We start from the raw sequence: 16,398 nt of genomic DNA, 5'->3' as shown, positions 1-16,398 counted from the left end.
GCTGGATCCAGGCCGTATCCAGATCAGATGGAGAACCTGTGTCTGGACCTGACTACAACGTAGCCCAGGAGACAATGGGCCTACAGATCCAGTTCTGGCTGCATCTATAATTCAGATTTTTAAATCTCCGTATCCGCTTACATATATTTATATATAATCTATTTTTAATCTCTATAATAAAAATGTATAATTCAGATTTTGATCTCCATATCCATTTACATATATTATATATATCTTCCAAGGGGTTTTTTCCCTCCTAGGACTTTTTTCCCAGTGTTAGCACGCTGGGTTTTTCTCCTAGGGGGTTTTTTCCACCCCTGGGAGTCAGCCGACATTGGCTTAATGTAGCACCATCTTGTATATGTTACATATTACCACGCTTGCTTGTACAGATTATTTTTAACCACTTCTCTTTTTTCTGTTCTCCTAATATGCTTATTTATATAGCGCTTTTTACAATTGATAATTGTTTCAAAGCGCTATATAAATAAATTTGACTTGACTTGACTTGACAAGCAGGCAGCACGATTCTCCATCCCTGCCCAGAAATGTGGAAACTGTGGGCCTGGCCTCTGAGGGGGCAAGGCTCATAGAATCCGGTCTCCCAACCGAGGTTGTGGAGACCATCCTTCAATCCAGAGCTCCCTCCACAAGGAAGTTGTATATGTATAAGTGGAAACTGTTCACTGCATGGTGTAGCCAACGTAGTATGGAGCCTGTCCAGTCTCCTATTAGCTTCGTGCTACAGTTCCTTCAGGAAAAGTTTTCAGAAGGTCTAACCCCTTCAACGGTGAAGGTTTATATCGCAGCCATTTCGGCTTATCATAATCCTGTGGGGGGTTCCTCGGTGGGTCGAGACCCCCTGGTTATACGCTTCCTTCGTGGTGCACTGAGGTTGAGACCTGCGGTGCGCACAAAAACTCTGGCCTGGGACCTAGCTATTGTGTTGCAAGGGTTAGCTGAGGCTCCTTTTGAACCAATAGAAGAAGTGTCAGATAAATTTCTAACACTAAAAACAGTGTTTCTGTTGGCAATTTCCTCCTTAAAAAGGATTGGTGATCTACAAGCGCTGTCCGTCGCTCCATCATGTCTAGAATTTGCGCCTGGTATGATCAAGGCTTTTCTACATACTAGACCGGGCTATGTGCCAAAGGTCCCCACTAGGGTCCCAGGTCCCATTACACTTTCTGTCCTCCTCCATTTATAAATCCGTTCAGGAAAGACGAAATCTGCTTTGCCCTGTGAGGGCATTGGATGCCTATGTTCACAGAGCTGCCCTGTGGAGGAAAACAGATCAATTATTTGTGTGTTACAGAGAAGGGGGGGCCCAGCATCCAAGCAGAGGATGAGCAAGTAGGTGGTCGAGGCCATCTCACTCGCTTACAAAGCTATGGGACAGCCATGTCCCTTAGCTTATTCGTGCTCATTCCACAAGAGGTATGGCCACTTCTAAAGCTCTAATGTCAGGAGTGTCATTAGATGATATATGTTGTGCAGCTGGATGGTCATCCCAGCACACTTCATTAGATTTTACAATCTTGATGTAAACTCTACTCCAGGTTCTCTGGTATTGCAAGATAGCAGCCAGGTACTTGAAGATACGGCGTAGTTGGGACAGCGTTCCCATCACGTCATTGACGTAGCGTCGATAGTTCCCACGAAAGGGAACGTCTCGGATTACGGGTGTAACCCCTGTTCCCTGAGTAAGGGAACGAGACGCTACGTCGCGTTGCCGTACCTCCTACATACCTGGAGTGCTTTGCTTCAGACATATTCCAGAAGCTAGCGTTCTTTGTTCTGGGTATGCTTTATAGTTTCCTGGTCCGTGGCATCACCCGCCTCTGACGTCACGTTTCCTCATTGGTTGGATACAGAGGTGCTTCATGAACACAAAATGCAGAGGGTTCCCATCACGTCATTGACGTAGCGTCTCGTTCCCTTACTCAGGGAACAGGGGTAACAACCCGAGATGTTTTGGTGAAGTGTAAGTTACTAGAATAAACTTCATCATGTGTACCTTACTTCTTCTCAGCACTGCTTCCTACTGATTTAGAGAACTATTTCTCTGAGTTGCCCCCTGTCATTTCAAAGAATAGAACAACGGCGAGTGTGTCAAGTATTAAAGGGTTAGTTCACCCAAAAATTCTGTCATTAATTACTCACCCTCATGCCGTTTTACACCCATAAGACCTTCGTTGATCATCTGAACACAAATTAAGATATTTTGGTTGAAATCCGATGACTCAGTGAGGCCTCCATAGCCAGCAATGACATATTTAAATCAGTTCATGTGAGTACAGTGGTTGAATATTATTATTATAAAGCGACGAGAATATTTTTGGTGTGCCAAAAAAAAAACAAAATAAGGACTTATTTAGTGATGGCCAATTTCAAAACACTGCTTCAGGAAGATTCGGAGCATAATGAATCAGCGTATCGAATCATGATTCAGATCTCATGTCAAACCACCAAACCGTTGAAATCACATGACTTTCGCGCTCCGAACTGCGATTTCGACACACTGATTCATTATGCTCCGAAGCTTCCTGAAGGTGTGTTTTGAAATAAGCCATCACTAAATAATTTGTTATTTTGTTTTTTTTGGTGCACCAAAAATATTCTCGTCGCTTTATAATATTAATATTGAACCACTGTACTCACATGAACTGATATAAATATGTTTTTAGTACATTAATGGATCTTGAGAGTGGAAATGTCATTGCTCCCTATGCAGGCCTTACGGAGCCATCGGATTTCAACAAAAATATCTCAATTTGCGTTTCGAAGATTAACCAAGGTCTTACGGGTCTGGAATGGCATGAGCGTGAGTAATAAATGACAGAATTTTCATTTTTGGGTGAACTAACCCTTTAACGTCTCGTCCATTTAGAGAGATGCGTGCGCAGTCAGCGGAGGCCAGGTGAAAATATAAATCAGGCTTCAGACGTCATGCCCAGGGACAGCTGGCTGAAAGTCTGATGCCTATGGCATACAAAATTGGAAACACTTCAGGAGTTTTGAAGTCGTCATCTGATTGATTGAATTCTACAGTTTTTCAGGGAGATGTGTGGGTCACGTAATGGAACACCATGGAAGAAGAAGTTTTCAGCTGTGAAAATGATCGCTTATCATAATCAACTAAAGTTCTGGATTTTCAAAAGTATGTGAAGTGTGTGAAGTTCACAGCATAAACTCGTCCAAGAGTTTTACACGCTGGTCTGTTACTGTAGGGACATTGACTTTACATTTTCACATGCTTAAACATGATGCTGAACAAAACTAAATGTGACTGGTTGCTTTACATGTCCGTCAGATGGCTTATGAACGGTCTTTGGCCAATGAAAGCTGCTATTGGAGTCCAGACTTTCTGCAGTCAGTCTGAAGATCTGGCTATGCGAGACTACAACACACCTTTCTACATCCCCCATTCTTCCTTCTTCTCTGCCTCCCCCTCTCCTCAGAGATAGATCCAATTTTCTCAGGCTACTTTTCTTTCAATTACCCGACTCTGAGGCTTATGAAATAGCGGTGGGAGAGGGGATGGTCTTTGGTGTAAGTTCCATTTAGATTTTGAATTATCCTAGTGTTCAACCAACTGTGGAGAGTTGTCTGATAGTAGGCATGGAGGGGGGAAAAAAAATTTTACTCTCTTTGTGGCTTCTAAATTAAAGTTGCAGAAATATTATTTGAGGCATTTGTTTGTTTGTTTAATCACAGATTGGCATGATTATTTGAACAGGTTTTATACCATAGACATGATTTACTGTATATTTTAAGCAACTGGATTCCAAATTTTGCATGACATTTTGATGTTCATCTTCAGTCATTGTCATCTTTTATGACAGGAAGAAGTTAAAGAATATTTCATTAGTAAGTAATTAATGCACTTGTGACTGCCCTTGGCAATTGCATGTGAAGTGTACTTTGTCAAGTTGGAGCAGACTGAAAACCTTTTTTTGCTTCTGCTTTTGCTTATGCAATGAAAATAAAAACTTAAGCAGCTTTACTTCAACACTCTCGCACTCTAATCATTTAATGTTATTGGATTTCTCTGTTTCTATATTTGCATTTATTTCATTGGTTTTATTTAATATAATTGCAAGGTTTCTGCAAAAACCTCATTGATTTATACAGTTTGAGACAGTTTGAACAGGAGGTTGCACAAAGGCTGTTTCTGAATCTCTCAACCATGGTGAAATCAGGTAAAGTCAAACACTGGCTGCCTCTTTGGCTAATCACATTTGTGTGTTTTCACATGTGTTAAATATTGAATCAGAAATCCTCTCATGTAATGACAGAAATGCACATGCATATGAGCACGCAAACATCTGTGCACACAGACTCAAACACGTGCTTGTGACTTTGCTTTTAGGGAAGCCTGGCTTCATAAAAATGGCTAAATCTCAATCAAGACTCAAAACACTGATCATCAATTACATATGGTAGCTGCCATACCTTGGTTGCCTGGTAAAAGCCAAGATTTTCACTTAATAATTACATTTTCATTTTGTTTCTCAATATACCCTACATTTTGAATATGGAATGAGTTGCATTGGATTATTTTATGACATATTTTCATCCTTTTTTAAAGCTTGAAGAAGGTAACCATTTATAATTTCTCCCTTTGTGTTTCAAAAAATAAGGTAATACAGCTTTAGAAGGACATCAAGGTGAGTAAATATTTACTGAATTTTCATATTTTTATGTGGACTATTTCATAGACAGTCACATAAAAATAAGCTGTGAAGGGGTAAATAAACTCCTATGAAAGCCTGTGTTTGCCAGTTATTGTGACGTGTGCAAAATTTTACAGGGGTGTTTGTTTACTTTATGGTTTTGAAACACTATGTGATTATTTATTCTCTTGGTTAATGTTCAACTGCAGTTTTGTCTCTCTTCTCTGTCATTCTACACTTAATTGAATTAATAAGTTCATGTGATATTGTTAGACTGGATGATGTCATCTGCACTTGCCATACATTTACTTTTAGTAAACTGACGCTTTTGTGATCATCATGTGTGATTGAAATCGAACAGACCCAGCTTGTGTTCATTCTTTTGATCTTTTGTGAATTTGGAGGTTCTCACCATAAGCTATTTAGTTTTTTTCTTTTACCAATCTCTTTAGCGTTCTGACATATTGCTGTGGCGTTTCTTCCTGAACAGATTGCTCTGTTCAGCGCTGTGTAAAATATGGAAACATCTTGGCTCATGCAGGCGTCTGTGCAAGAAACAATAGCTTTTGTCAGCCCGCTGAAACAAGATTAGCAACCAACTGTGCCCTCTGAGGCTTCAAAAAGTAGCAGTTAGAGAGGAAAGCAGATAGGTGAGAGATTGCAGGCGGTTGTTTGCTATGGATAAATCTTCTAATGATAACAAAGCCGTGCATTTGGCTAAACTCAAGGTGAAGCTTGAAAAAAATTAATTGCTGTGCTCTTGGAGTTCTGTCATGCTGGGATAGAGGCTAAAATGGATTTAAACAAATACTCAGAGAAGACCAATAAGTGCTGGTGCTTTGCCACTAGGGGACAACAGCCTCAAAATGGACCATCTCTCAGCAGCCAGTTACCTAAGGTCATTGCAGCCATCCAAATCTGTCAGGGCAATTTACTGCCCCGACTGATCACCAGCATCTGCCACCCAACTCATTATGGCTCCCACCAGTAGCTCAATCAATCTCAACCCCACCTGCATCCAGATCAGCTGGGCTTCAGGAGAAAAGGGGAGTGGGTTGTGAAATCACAGAGGTGACAGGAGCACAGAGGGCAGTAATTGAAAATTCAGAGATCTTTCATGCTATAATATCAGCGAAAAGGTTTTTAATGTGATTTCACAGGATAGGCATGCAATGGAGATCCATCTGACAGTCCTTGAAATGGCTTAACATATTTTGCACTAAATCTTCCAGACACACCTGGCAACCTTATTAATTTAGCATTTTTCACATAGCTCCCCATTATAAAGATAGAGGGGTAGGTGAAAGCTGCATTTATTCAGTGTTATGAAGCAGAATTTGACAAACAGTGACTCCATATGGTAGTTTAGCTTTTTGGTCTTTCCATTTGTCTGACTCTGTATCTTTTCTCAGCATAGTATCGGTTGAAACGGGGTGAGCTGTGTATTTGATGGCGTGTACAAGTGCGTGCGGCTGCTCGCAGCCGTGGGCTAAAAGGTCTGTTGTTTCTCTGGGGAAGCTCTATATCCTTTCAGGTTCACTCAGGTCTTCATCACATTTTGGGACAGTCTGACTGAACATGCCGGCTTCAGACTGATTCACTCGGATGTGGTAAACTAAAGGTGAGGTTGGTGGCATGGGCTTTACTTGGTGTAGTGTGGACTTAGATAATGAATAATAGGTCAGTGATAGACGTAACTGGACAGTAACAATGTATTTTTACTTTGTTAATCTACTTAAGTACATTTTTCAAGTATCTAATCCTTATTGGAGTGTTTTTTATTTTGAGAAACTTTTATTTTTACTTCACTACGTGCCAAACCATTTCATACTTTTTACTCCATTACATTTCTTAAAAACATATCATTACTCATTCATTTGAACTGAAGAAATCGTCACATGCTCAGAGAGCAAAATGAGCCAAGAACTGGGAGATCCTCAGAGCTTGAGTGCGCGTGCGACTGATGGCATGAAAAGTAAGTTACAAATGACGAATTTTAGGCTTGATTATTGTAAATGAAACTATATCTTTAGGTCCCAACTGTCAGTTGTTTATTAACTAAATCTGCAGTAAAAGGGTAAACCGTAATGCTGGCATGTCCGTATCATCATCTCAATGATGTAGATTTTAGTTTGTAGTAAAAAAAAACAAAAAGGAAAGAAAAAAAAAACATAAAATATAAATAATGCAAATTATTGCACTTGCATTCTATCCCACTGCCACTGCAGTTTAAATGACGTAAAACTAGTATGTTTGCATAGCATTCATTTTAAAATGTTATGTATTTAGCCCTATGTAATGTCTTCTACTGGGTAATTTATTGTAAATTTAACAACACTTATTAGGCTTGTTTGAGATGCGCCTAGCCTTGCCTGAAGTTCAGCCGAGAATAGGCGGCTGCAGTGAGGGGAGGAGTGAAAAAAGTGCAGGCAAGACGGACAGTTCTCTGTTCTCATAGTGGATCAGAACCTACGAGATCAAAGGCGGATATAGCGGGATTCACACTCGTGCACTGTGTTGCTGATAAACTGGGTGTAATTTAAGTTCTGTTGCTTTTACATGAAAATAAACATAATGAACAATAAAAGATGTGTGTATCAATTATATTTACTTTAATTATATACATGTTTTTATATTTATTTTTTTATAAATGACAACAATCACATAACCCATAGAGAGATTAGAGAGTTTGGGAATATTTGCACATTATTTTTTACACATAAAAACATGACATTAGAGAGTTTTAAAATCAAACATTTTAAAAGAAATCAATACATCACAGTTGTTTAAACTAATAAGCATTAAGCTGTGTCATCAGAAAGTTGTTTCCCATCGTGCTTTTGGTCAGCGCAGTTGGTGGAGAGCAACTGCGCTCATCTGCAGAATCTGATGAGGCCGCCTTGCCGTCGCGAGAGGTTTTTGACACACGTCGGCATGACATCAGAGCAAGGCGGCCCACCCTTGGACACATTTCTAACCGGCATGCATCTTGCAGTGATCACCTGTGATTTTGAATTTGCTCATCTCAAACAAGCCTATTGTCACACCTGCCAGTCAGAGTGCCTATAATAGCCATCAGAAGACACTCCCCCCAGTCCTTTGCCATTCCATCATGAACTAAATTTCCCATAAACCTTTGCCTGGACTCATTATCATATGATTAGATCCACCTATGTGTCATTAGCTTGTTAAAGTGTCATGAAACCCCAAAACACTTTTTTTGAGATGTAAATAGATATGTATAGGCTGCACATCATTGAAAACACTAAAGTTACTCATTAATGTTACTCATAAGTGAAAAATAGTTATTTTTTGCATTTTTCAGAGTGATTTCTGTCTTCCGGTTTGAAAAGCTGAGTCGGAGCAACGTCACAAAGTCTGACATCATAGCGTTATTTTGAACATGGTGAAGTTGACCGCTTCGAGCAATTCTCAACATATATTCATGACATTAAGCTCATTTAATCCAATCACAGCGCTGCAGTATGCATAAATTATAATTTAGTTATTATGCATGAGACAGTCACTTTTGTCAGGTTCGTTGTCCATCATTATTGTTGAGACATGGGTCGTAAGTGCTTGTATCCTCTGTGCCACAACACAAAAGAGTTGTTTTTGTTTCCCCAGTGACACTACCAGAGCTGAAGTTTGAGCGAGTGCGTCTAGCCTTCTTTGGCCTCAGAAGAGAACAAATGGACTATATGTTTGTTGCAAACATTTTGTACCCGAAAACTTTTTAAATCTGGGACAGGTGGAATCCGGCTTTGCTAGTCGGCTTATTTTAAAGCAAGACGCTGTACCAATTCCCATCTCCAAAACTGTGGTAAGTGTTTGCTAACATGTTATTTATTTTTGTATATTTATTTTTGTGTATTCGCATGGTTAATAGTTTTTATCGGCAATGAACTCTAAGTTCACACCGCACTGAAAAATGCCGAAAAAAACACATTTATCTTAGTGCGTTGCGTATTTTGGTGTTGCTCGGGTTTTATTTTCACCCGACTGAACATGTTCAATCAGCGTTTGTCGGTGTCTGTTTGGTAAGCGTAAACATGACTTCTTTTTATAAAGTTTTAGATCCTGCTTACATGTTGGCGTTTTTCTGTGTGGTGTGAAGTAGTCATTAGGAGCAGACATAGTCAATGTTAACCAAAAACAGATTTTTTTCCCTTCAGTGCTTTGGGTTATTTTCGTATTGTGAATATAATGCTTGCGTGTTGTACTTTTTTAGCTTGTAAAGCCCTTGTGTCGTGAGGCACCTAATGACACTCCCCTATTTATGCAAACTATTCCCTCTTTCCACACAACACCCATCCCACCTTTTGGCAGTCGACCACACCCCTTCTTAAAGCCTTTTCAAATCGAAGGTGTGAAAAAACACTGCTGCAGCAGGGGGGTTTCATGACCCTTTAATGTCTGTGTATATAAGCCCTGAGTTTTCTCTCACACTTTGCAAAGTCTTGTATGTTGTTACACTGCATTCTTGAGCATTATCCTGGTTTCCTGTGCAGTGTTGTGTCACAAGATTTTGTGACTTCCCTGCCCCTTTTGAGATTTTTTTTCAAACATTTAGTGACAAATCTAACAATTTATTGGACAAACCTTATCTAGATTCTTATTTTGCCTACTGGTCTATATTCATATTTATATAGATCAATAAATTTGCCATTATGATGTCATCTAGTCATATTTAGCTACCAGTTTTAGCTACTTTTAACTGAAAGCAGTTAGCTTTGCTTGTTTTTCTGCCCTTATTTGGATTGCTTGCCCGTGTGTGTGACCCTTTGCTTGTTATATAGATTACTATTCTGGAATGTCCAAATAAAGCAGCATTTGGATCTTCAACCAAAGTCTCTGCATTCCGTAACACTTATAGTTCTATGCGAGTCAATTTTGATACATTTTCCTGGAAGAGAAAAACTGTATGTTTTAAATGTTTATCTGCTTAAAGCAGGGATGTCCAAGCTTGGTCCTGGAGGGCCGCTGTTCTGCAGAGTTTAGTTTCAACTTACTAAAACACACCTGCCTGAAAGTTTCCTGTATGCCTAAAAACCTTGATTTAGCTAGTTCAGGTGTGTTTAATTGGGGTTGGGGCTAAGCTCTGCAGGACAGTGGACCTCCAGGAGAAGGATTGGACACCCCTGGCTTAAAGGTACACTAGCATGTAGAGGATCTTAAAGTTAACAGACATGGACACAAAACTTTGATTTTATCTTTAAGAAAAAAGACACTACAGGCAAACCATTGTTTTTCAAGCACTGGTCAATTTTAAGAATTTGGACTTTGGGGTATTTTACATCTATAACATATTTTCATTTAGATTCGGGAAAAGAAAATATCCAAAATGTACATGTGTTAATCTTATTATAGTTTATCAATCTGTGTCTATAGATTTCAATTACAATACTTGATCTTTAAAGGCTGTTTTCTCAAAATGAGTTCCCTTTTAAGTGTAACTCAAAACCGCCCCACAATTTCTTCAGACTAGAATGAGGAACACATGCTGTCTGCATCTGATTTTGAGGAGTTGGATGCGGACAGACAGGCGGGTGCGTCAGCAGAGTAGTCCTCTCATTCAAATGTCACGTTTGAAGAACTGCTCGAGGTTACTCGTGCTGTTGCCAAGTTGAGTTTAGAGTGGCTTGAAGAGTTGAAAAATGTCACTCTATCTAAACTCGACAATCAATATTTAACACCTGGCTGAGAGCAACCTCTCCGCCGCCATCTCCCATTCCTCCCTGACCTCCTCACCGAGGTGTCGAGTTCTTGGAGGAATCTGTACTAAGCTCATGTACATACTCAGGCCACCTTGACATACTTTATGGTAGTCGGTATACGGTATACGGCTCCGGGGTGGTGCCAAGGGTGGAAGAGACACTTGTGGGCTATCTTTCCCCTCAAGTGTTGTTCAAAAGGCTCCTTTAAATTTCTCTATGACGAATCGAAACCTGCAACGTCATCACAGATCACGTGCCAAGGGAGCAGAGCAGGTGCGCTGAGCAGATGCAGTGAACGCAGTTACCACGATTAATCTGCTCAATCTCACGTTGGTCAACAGCATCCTTAGTTTACTGATGTTATATTGTGTGCGTACATACAAAGTAAGTGTGTTGTTTATTCTTTTGTGTAATTTTCCAATTGTTCTCATGCCGCGATTCAGACGCATCTAGCGCCATTGCGCCATGTAATTACATATTTACGGCATTATTTACTCAATTGTGCTGCACATTTATTTCCTTAATGTTAACTTGAAACTACTATAATTAATCTGTGATTCCATGCAAGATCTGTTAATGTTATAGCAAGTTATTTTCGTGATTAAGTGCTTGTTTATCATATTTTGAATGCACGCAGTTGCCAACAATGCGCTAATGGCGCCATCTTGTGGACTTACGTTGAATACCCTGTATTTAATGCTTTAAATTGTATTGAAATGCTTAATTTGTAGCTAAATTTATATCTGTAAAGATTTCTATTGTATGATGATTGTACCTGTAAATGTTTATGTAAATTTATCACTAATGTAAAGTTATTTCTGTATTTCATTACAGAACCACACACCCTTTTGCTTTACCTTTAATCAGTAAACTCACTTGAAAGATATTCTGGAGTGTGCTGAGTGAATTCCTCATTGATGTCACTACACAGTTCTGACCGACTGTCTGCAGGGGTTCGAATTAAACTGAACTAGTGCAAAGCTTAACCTCCGCTACAAATGGTCCTTCGAGCCGGATCTCGAATTACTGCAGAAGAATGACATCCCGTCCAGAGGCCAGAACCTCCCGTTGTCCGTCCCAGACGACAGCTAAAGCCACCTGCATATCTAGCTGACTTCCAAGTACGAAAGGCCTGGACTAGAGAGGAGATCTCGGCCACCTACTTATTCTAATGAGGATGAAGACGATGTCGAATGCGAGTCACGTGTCTCCACACCAATAAGTCAGCAATTCACTCTTCAGTGATTTAGTGCTACAGGACGAATGGCAAGATAAACAGGGAGATTTGCAGAGAGAGCGACATCTCCAGGACCGACAGCCTACATGGGAAAGAGATGCAAAGGGAAAATGATGAGCTTCGCAGCTGCATTCAACATCTGCCAGAGATTCTAACTGCATTGCAGGGCTTAAAAGACCGAAAATGCTATCATGAAACGTGAGATTCAGCAGCTAGCCACAAGTATGGCCGAAGACATCCAAAACAGTGCCCCCAGTGCCAGCTCCTCGTTTCCATCCACCAGAAACATGTCGCAGCCAGCCAGTACCCCTCCACACATGGCAGAGACTTCCAAGAATATCCCTCTGCACAGATCAGACAGATAACAGAACAGGTGCAGGCATGCACTCTTTCACCCATACGAGATAGCCAGCCTCAAGCTACATCAAGCTATTGTACACCTACTCAGAGACTTGGTGCTTATTCATATGCTCAGCCTCTTACGTATACTGACCCCATCCACTATGATGAAAGGGCTTCCAGAGACAGCAGTCACCCTCACATGGGTGTCAGTGAGTCCTACCCTGTGCCACGATCTGCGCTGCCACACTTCCAGGAGAGGACCTATAGAGGACCTAAGCCTTCTATACCTTGCTTGACGAACAGCAGATCCAAGAGAGTTTTCAAGGTTGCGTATGGCTTTAGAAAACCTCCTTCCTGATGACGCCACTGAACGTTTCAAATATCAGATCCTTGCAGATCATTTGCAGTTAGAAGAGGCGCTGCTAGTGGCTGATTCATATTGCAACTCGACACACCCCTATACAGATACCATGCAAGCCCTAATTAAGATGTACGGACAGCCACACAAGCTGGTTCTACAGAACATTGCTGAAGGTCATGGAGGGGCCAAGCATCAGAACTGGAGATGTAAAGGCTTTTAAGTTGTTTGCACTCCGTGTGCGCTCTTTAGTGAGCATGTTGGAACAGCTGGGACCTGAGGGGACTGTTGAATTAGACTGTGGTTCACATGTATCAAGACTTCAAAGCAAGCTCCCTCATGAGCTGAGGACAAGCTTCAAGAGATACATACATCCACTGAGGGTAACCATACCTACTCTCCTCGATTTTTCTAACTGGCTAGAGTATGAGCTCCAAGTTCAAGATGATGGCTCCAAGATGACAAGTATCCCACTAGAATCCAACATTAAGAAAAAGGAAGGCCGCCGTGACCCAAGAGCTCCAAGGAAACCAACCTATATTCTGCTGGGCACTGAGAAACCTACACTGGGAAGTGAAACTCAGGGCACCTGTCTCCGAGATAACGTCTAAACCTGTTAGATTCAAAGGGAGATCACAAGCATATTGCCCCTACTGTGACAATGTCAATCACTTTTTGAATGGGTGTTCCAACTTTAAAGAGCTCACCAAGGAACAAAAGGAAAGCTGGATCCGTAAAAACAATCGATGTTGGTGCTGCGGACGTAAGTCATCATGCTTTCAAATGCAACCTGAAAGCCCCATGTAAGATGTGTCACAGGAAACATCTCTTAATTTTGCATGATGTGAATGAACGGACTGTGAATGACACAATGGTAACAGACAGCAAAGAGAGCTCCTGTCTGGTTAACACAACCAAGGACATCTTGTATGTTGATCGTCCCCTCTACAGCCGCAAGGTTCTCCTAAAGGTGAGCAAAGTTATAATTGCCAACGGGGACAAATCAATTGAAGCGTATGCTGTGTTAGATGATGGATCTGAGAGGACCATCCTGCTCCACACTGCGGCACAGCAGTTAAATCTTAAGGGACAGCCTGAGAATCTAATACTGCGAACTGTGAGACAAGATCAACAGGTCCTTCACGGGGCGGCTGTCTCATTTACTGTGTCTCCCGTCACCAACAAACAGAAGAAATTTTCCATTCAAGGTGCCTTCACAGCTGAGAGGCTTGGTCTCGCTGAGCAGACTTACCCTGTTGCATCCCTACAAAGGAGGTACCGACACTTAGCTGGATTACCGCTGCAGCAACTAGACAGAGTACAGCCTGTACTGTTAATTGGCTCAGACTGCCCACATCTTGTTACCCCCATTGAGCCTGTCCGTCTAGGCCCACCAGGTGGACCTGCTGCCGTTAGAACTCAGCTAGGCTGGACACTACAAGGCCCTACACACGAAATCAAACATGGGCTTAATTCTCACCAGTGCCTCTTTACTGCCATTTCTCCCAATGCTGACCTTTTTGCTCAAGTAGAAAAGCTGTGGCAGATGGATGTAATCCCTTATCGTAGTGAGAAAGTAGTGACGCGTTCAAAGCTTGATCAAGAGGCCATCAAACTCCTACAAGAGAAAACAGTGAGAGTTAATGTTGATGGGGTCATGCGGTATGCTACACCGCTCCTTCGCGTGCAGAATATGCCAACTTTGCACATGCCTAAAGAAGCGGTACTGCCACAATTGAGAAGCATTGAACGCAAGCTGTTCAAGAACCCCCAACAGGCCTGTGCTTACAAGGCTGAGATTGAAAGGCTTAAGAATGCTGGCTATGTAGAGAAACTGAAAACATGTGAAGTGGAGGAAATGCAAGAATCATGGTATATTCCCCACCATATGGTTGAGCATAACGGCAAGAATCGTGTTGTTTACAACTGCTCATTCCAGTACAAGGGCCAGAATTTGAATGAGCTGCTTCTTCCAGGTCCCACCTTGAGCCCTACGCTGTTGGCTGTGTTACTTCGCTTCCGGGAACACTCCACAGCCATAAGCAGTGACATCCGAGGGATGTTTCATCAGGTGAGGCTGCTCCCTGATGACAAATCCCTACTTCGTTTCCTGTGGAGAGACATGGCAGTAGACCAAGCTCCAGATGTTTACCAATGGCAGGTACTTCCATTTGGCACGACATGTAGCCCCTGTTGTGCCACGTTTGCCCTGCAGAAGCATGTGCTGGACCACAGTCAACCAGGTGACCAGGTGAGAGAAGTTATTGAAAAGTCATTTTATGTTGACAATTGTCTACACAGTCTCACAACCAAAGATGCAGCTAAAGACCTAGTTGATCAGCTCTGTGCCCTCCTGGCTGAGGGAGGCTTTGAATTGCGGCAGTGGTCCAGCAATTGTCCATCTGTGATCGCACACCTGCCACCCGAAGCAAGATCCAACAGCTGTGAGTTCTGGCTTAGTCAGGGACTGCAAGATACTCCTGAATCCACACTTGGCCTTCTCTGGCATTGTCAGTCAGACACCTTACACTATAAACATCGGAATGTGGTCTGCTCTAGAGTAACTATGCGCAACATCTATCGTATCCTGGCTAGTCAGTATGATCCTCTTGGTTATATAATCCCCTACACCACGAGAGCGAAAATACTGGTGCAACACTTATGGGATAAAAAGCGTGACTGGGATGACCCGCAGCTACCAGAGGATCTGCTCAGTGCATGGAACTCATGGGAGAAAGAATTGAGTGACTTGGAGAAGATTTCATTGCCTAGGTGCTACACAAGTCCACATATGGATCTCCTGTCAAGCCGACATGACATACACGTGTTCTGTGATGCGTCCGAACAGGCTTATGGGGCAGTGGCCTATTTGCGAACAGAGAACAAAGAAGGCCACGTTGAAGTTGCATTCCTGGCAGCCAGGTCTCGTGTTGCACCTCGAAAGCAGCAGTCCATACCTCGCCTTGAGCTATGTGCAGCTCTCAGTGGTGCCCAGCTCTCCAAGGTCTTTGTCACTGAACTCACCATCCCTATCTGTTCTTTAACACTATGGTCAGATTCTATGACTGTGCTTACCTGGTTGTTGTCAAGCTCTTGCTGCTATAAGGTGTTTGTGGGGACTCGGGTGGCAGAAATACAAGAACTCACGGCATCTGCGACCTGGCATTACGTACGATCCGAAGACAATCCTGCAGATAACATAACACGAGGTAAACATCTCTATGACCTCGGGGAAGGAAGCCAGTGGTGTCAAGGGCCCACCTTTCTAAGACTACCACCAGCCAATTGGCCCAAGCAACCATCCTTACCAGCTGAAGAGCAGAGCAATGAGTTAAGACAGTCTGCATTCAGTGGAATGACTACGGTTATCCCTTTACCAAACCCACAGCAGTATGACACACTAAGTGAATTCATTGACGCATGTAGCCAGCAGATTCATGGGGCGGCAAACATTGCTTGTGCTGACAAACGTAGAGAAGTGGAACTAGTGGTGCTTCGTCAAACGCAGACAGAGTCTTTCCCTACTGAGATGGTCCAATTGAAGTCAGGGAAACCAGTATCGGGTACGAGTAGGCTAGCTTCTCTCTCTCCTGTGTTTGACCCTACCACTGAACTCATTCGTGTAGGTGGGCGCCTAAGACGCTGCAGTGAGACAGAATTAGATTCAATCCACCCTATCGTCCTAGCCCCTCAACATCCTGTGACCAAACTCATTATAAAAGATTATGATGAAAAGCTGTGCCACCCTGGGCCAGAACGAGTGTTCGCAGAGATAAGGCGGACCTATTGGGTACTGCGAGGCCGTGAAGCAGTTCGGCGACACCAGCGACATTGTGTAGAGTGTCGACGATGGAAAGGACAACCACAAGTTCCCCGTATGGCTGACTTGCCACCTGCAAGACAACAGCTATTTAAGCCTGCCTTCTTCTCAACTGGCATAGACTGTTTTGGCCCTTACACAATCAAGATTGGACGTCGAAATGAGAAGAGGTGGGGCATATTATTCAAGTGCCTTACGACCAGGGCTGTGCATATAGATCTCTTATCAAGTATAGATTCAGACTCTTT

This window comes from Megalobrama amblycephala, linkage group LG21, assembly GCF_018812025.1.
Source record: "Megalobrama amblycephala isolate DHTTF-2021 linkage group LG21, ASM1881202v1, whole genome shotgun sequence".
In the NCBI taxonomy this organism is placed as follows: domain Eukaryota; kingdom Metazoa; phylum Chordata; class Actinopteri; order Cypriniformes; family Xenocyprididae; genus Megalobrama; species Megalobrama amblycephala.
This window is presented reverse-complemented; position numbering follows the sequence as displayed.